The 4,854-nt window shown below is 45.4% G+C and overlaps 1 non-coding gene across 1 annotated transcript; it reads left to right on the top strand.

Annotated features, from left to right (window-relative positions):
• Positions 1 to 3,650: 3,650 nt before the first annotated feature.
• TRNAD-AUC (transfer RNA aspartic acid (anticodon AUC)) lies at positions 3,651 to 3,722 on the top strand. The gene has a single exon. It is a non-coding gene; the product is annotated as a tRNA-Asp (tRNA).
• Positions 3,723 to 4,854: the final 1,132 nt, after the last annotated feature.

The following is a 4,854-nucleotide window of genomic DNA, read 5'->3' on the forward strand; positions in this document are numbered from 1 at the left end:
GCCCTTTCTTCAGGGTGGATGGAACTGTTGGTTCATTTCTCTGCTTTCCCTACTAGACTGTGGGCTTCTTGCGCCTACAACTTGTTGTAATTATCTTGGTGTCCCCAGCACCCAGCACTGTGCCTGGTGCATTGGTTGATGCTCAGCAAATGTTTGTCAAAAGAAATGAGGAGAGTGGCCTTGCCAGAACTGTCTCAAGGGGGACCCCCAGAGTCCTTACCACCTCCCCCTCCAACTTTCTGTCACTGCCAATTAGACTTAATATGACTTCTCATAAGAGCTGAGGTCACCTGGGAAGCATGGCTTAGGTATCTCACCATGGGCAACAATGTTGATTCACTGAAGTTTAAATGCTTTGGGATAATGCCCGGACTTTTTCTCAAAAGCAGGCGTTTTAGATGGGCTCTCTTCTCCACTAATTTTTGAACAATAATTTTCCCCCATGCAATGCCAGGCCTTAAAGTCACCCAGGTGTCTGTGTGATTTTCAGCAAGTTGCATCACTTCTTTGTGGCTCAGTTTACCCAACTGTAAACTAGGATAATAACACCTTCCTCATACAGTGGTTATGAAGGTTAAATGAAGTAATATTAATTATTGATTCAAACTATGTCTGGTACATAGTAAACATTATATTAAGTGTTTGTCTTAGAAAGTTGTTTGGGAAACACAGCTTTATATTTTAAAATCTTCTCTATGTTTTCTTGCTTAATACCAAAATCCCCGTTCCTCGTGTTCATTTTTTTTTTTTTTCTGATGGAAGGGTCTTTTAAATAGGTCTGGCAATGTGAGGATGGCCTTTTGGTTCAGCCTACTTCTAGGATAACAGAATTTTCTCCCTGAACCCCTTCTAGGTCAGGCTCATCTACTGTGGGAAGCACATCCACCTGCAGGACTCAGATATCAGGGCACGCCTAGAGAAAGGTGCAGCTGAAAGTCAGGAAATCTTATTTTTTTAGGGTAGAGCCAAAAGAGGACTAATTTCCTTTACAGAAATACTATGCATTTCATAGTAGAAAAAAAAATAGGATACCTACTACGTGCCACTTAATCCTTGTCTCATTTAAGGCTTATAAACACCCCCGCAAAATAGTCATTATTTCTGTTTTGCAGATGAGGAAACTGTAACTGGGAGAGGTTAAGTCAGTAGCCCAAAGTCACACAACCGGTTAGAGGCAGAGCCAACTTTTGAACTGAAGTCTGACTTGATTCCAAAGCCCTTTTTGGACGCCCCAATGCTGGTTCCAGAGCATGTGCTGCAGGCGTGCTACCAGAAGACAGAAGGAATTTCAACCCGGCAGGGCAGGGACCCAGGCCGAGGTTTTCTTAGGACACCAAGGTTTCCAGCAAGCTGGTCTGGTTCTGTAAGCCTGTTGCAAAACCCTCCATTGCTGAGTCATTGAACAACAGCGTCCTGAAGGCTGGAAGGAAGCTTTCTAAAACTACCTGGTCCCTCCCGCCCCCTTCAGGAAGTTCAATGCCAAACACACATGGTAATGAAAACAAGCCAGTCCCTTGTTTAAAAAGACCAAACCCAGTCCTCCAAGCTGAAAGTTTTTTCTCCAGTGCCGTGCGCTTTAAGTGGCACAAAAGCTGACGCTGGGCAAGGGTCCCAGAAGACCCTGTGGTGACTAGAATCAGGGCAGACCACGGGGCTTCTGCTGGGACTCAGGCAGGGCCCTGGAATCTCTTCAGCTCAGGTCCCTGCTTTGCTGAAAGACTGTCCTTGCTCCCACTTCCTGCAGGATGAACTCTCACCAAGGTTTGGGGCTCAAGACCCTCCATTCTGGGGCTCTACCCTCCCCCATTCTCAGCTTGCCTAAATCTCTCCGCCTTGTTCCGGCCAAGTGGGTTTGCTGTGTGTTACCCAGAGCGCACCAGCGCCCACCTGAGGCTCTCACATCTGTTCCCACCTCCCTTCCCTCTCCCTCTAGCCACCCCAGGCTGCAGTGACTTCTCTTTCCTCCGACCAGTTCCAACTGGTCTCAGAATTTATTATCTTGAGCTGTTACGTAAATCCTTCATTGTGAACTTTTCACATGTTCGCTTCTTGCCTCTCTGACTAAATCATCAGGGACTGGAGGTCAAAAGCCATGTCTGATTCAGCCTTGCATGTCCACAGTATCCTGCACAGCGCCTGATGCCAGGTAGATCTCAATCAGCATTTCTAGGCTTATTTAGAAGACTGACCAACTCTTCTCTCTGCTCCTACCTTTCTGTCTGTACCAAGTGGATTTTGAGCAAACAAAAAAGGAATTTGGCAGCGTATTTCTTGCAGACTGTACTTGAAGTTTAGCATTTCAGAGGATCTCTTCTGTCTCATTGGTGGGGAGTCCACTATATGCCAAGCATTATGATAGGGCCTTACCAATAATGCTGGAAGAAACTGAGCTAACAGGACCCAAGCAGTAAGATCCCTAAAACTCTGGACCCAGTTTCCCCCAATATCCTCAAAACAAACAAACAAAAACTTGCGATGATGAAAACCACTTCCCTCCATCTTTCCCATCCATGAACACCTACAGGAAGCTGAAGCATCTTAAAAAAGCAGAGACTGGGTTGTTTCTGCTGCAGTTGCTACTGTTCCCACCATAAAATATAGTAGAGAATCGGAACAGGATGCAGATCTGTCAACACATCCTTCTGATGTCACAAGCAGGCACTTTTACACTCAGGGAAAGGGGGCCCTCCCAGTGGAATGCAGCCAGATGTCTTATTTCCAGCAATTAGCCCTGTCACTCCACAACTACAGGAGCCTCCTGACTGGGCCAGAGTGGTCCGGGCCTAGCATCCAGAAGCCACTGCTGTCAATCCACATCCTAAAAGGATTTCTTTCCTCTGAAGCCCTGCCTGCAGTTACCAGGAATCCCAGATCAAGGTAAGATCTTGACATTAGCATTTTAAGTTCCCAAAGAGATTTTCACGTGCAGCCAGAGTTGAGAGCCCCTGGGCTTTCTGCCATCATCTCCATCCCTACGTTTTGCCCAGTCCTGCCCCAGACCAATCCTGCTCCTCCCTAAGCATCGCTGCAGGTATTAGGGAAGGTAGATGGATAACTCTCATGTTCCCTTTCTTCATCTCAAGCATAGGTCCCTCCTCCTCCGTGAGCCTTTCCTGCACATCTCAGCCCACTGTGCCTTCCCTCTGCAATGGTAATGATCCAAGAGCTGTCCAGCACACACACACTCACCCTCTGCCTGGCAGTGGAAGGCAGCCCCTCACATGGGCATGCTTCTCTCTCCTGAAATCACAAACTCCTTGGAGACAAGAGCCATCCTTTGAACCTCTTTACGTCCTGATGGGGATGAGCATGGAATGCTGTGCACACAACAGACATAAGAGGTGCTTAAATATTAATGGAAGGAGAGAGGGAAAGGGAGCAAGAGAGGATGAATTCTGATTCAACAAATATTTATTGTGCATCTATCATGAAGCAGATGGAGAAACAGTGAACAAGTAAACAAAAGATTCTATTTCCCAGCTAGTGGGAAGTGCAGTAGAAAATACATAAGCCAGGGTAAAGAGACAGGGAATGGATGAATGAATAAATGAATGAATGTCTAGTAAATGCAAGCTCCACAGACATTTAATTTACATCTATCCAGGGTTTTCCCGAACCAGCTTGTGCAAAAGCAGAAAGTGAAGGGGAGAGGGTATATAGCTCAGTGGTAGAGTGCATGCCTATCATGCACGAGGTCCTGCGTTCAATCCCCAGTACATCTATTAAAAAATAATAATAAATAAATAAACCTAATCCCCACTCAAGCAAAACAAAACAAAAACCCCCCAAAACAATAACAACCAAAAAAAGCAGAAGGTGGCCACTGAGTGTCTATTATTTCGCTAGGGCTGTTGTAAGAAAGTACCTCAAACTGGGAGACTGAAACAACAGAAATTTATTGTCTCAGTTCTGGAAACTAGAAGTCTAAAATCAAGATAATCAAGATGTTGGCAGGACTGATTCCTTCTAAGGGCTGTAAGGGATGTGTCCCAGGCCTCTCTCCCTTGTGTGCAGCCTAATGACCTCACTGTAACTTAATTCCCTCTGTAAAGACCCTAGCTCCAAATGCGGTCCACATTTGAGGTACTGGGGGTTAGGAATTCAACATATAAATTTTGGAGGAACACAATTCAACCCATTACAGTGTTCTTTCTATCAGGATTCCCATAGCATTCAGAGTTTTACCACTTAAAGGTTATTTTGTTTAGTTGTAAGCTCCTTGACAGTAGGAACTCTGTTGTTCATACCTATTTCTCAAGTCACTAGGACCACTCCTGGCACATGCCAGATATTTCACAAATGTCAGACTGAATTCACTTTTGTTCAAGAAAACTCGGAGCAAAAGGCAAAGCCATTTAACCCAGGAAATCAAGGAAGTTTGATAGCCTGCAGCAATTCTTGGAATCCTCTGAGTCAAAGGAAATTATGTTTCCATGACACAGAATCTGGATTTCTTAATTAGAGGTATTTGCATGATGAGAGGAGACTTGTTTCTGAATAGTCATTGCTTTCCTTCTTTCAAATCAATGGTCTCTGCTTCTGACATCAGAATTATCTCTACAGCGAGTACATGAGTCACAGAGAGGAGGTCTGGCTGTTAGTAGGGGAATGAAGAGTAGGAAAGAGGAAAGCATCTAAAGATAGAGACCTCTTACCAAGATGTACAGGAGAAAAGGAGGGCCCACAGCTCAGCCCCTCACTTACCAGTGCAACAGAAACAGCAAATTAGCTTTAACCAAGTGTTGCCCCACCTTCAGGATATGCCACTCCTTCCCTTCTTGCTGCTCAGTAAAGGTCTCCGAAGCCCCACACCAGCTGGGTACCCTACCCTCAGTCCCTGGACCAAATGTGAAA

This window comes from Camelus dromedarius, chromosome 2 (assembly GCF_036321535.1).
Source record: "Camelus dromedarius isolate mCamDro1 chromosome 2, mCamDro1.pat, whole genome shotgun sequence".
Taxonomy (NCBI): domain Eukaryota; kingdom Metazoa; phylum Chordata; class Mammalia; order Artiodactyla; family Camelidae; genus Camelus; species Camelus dromedarius.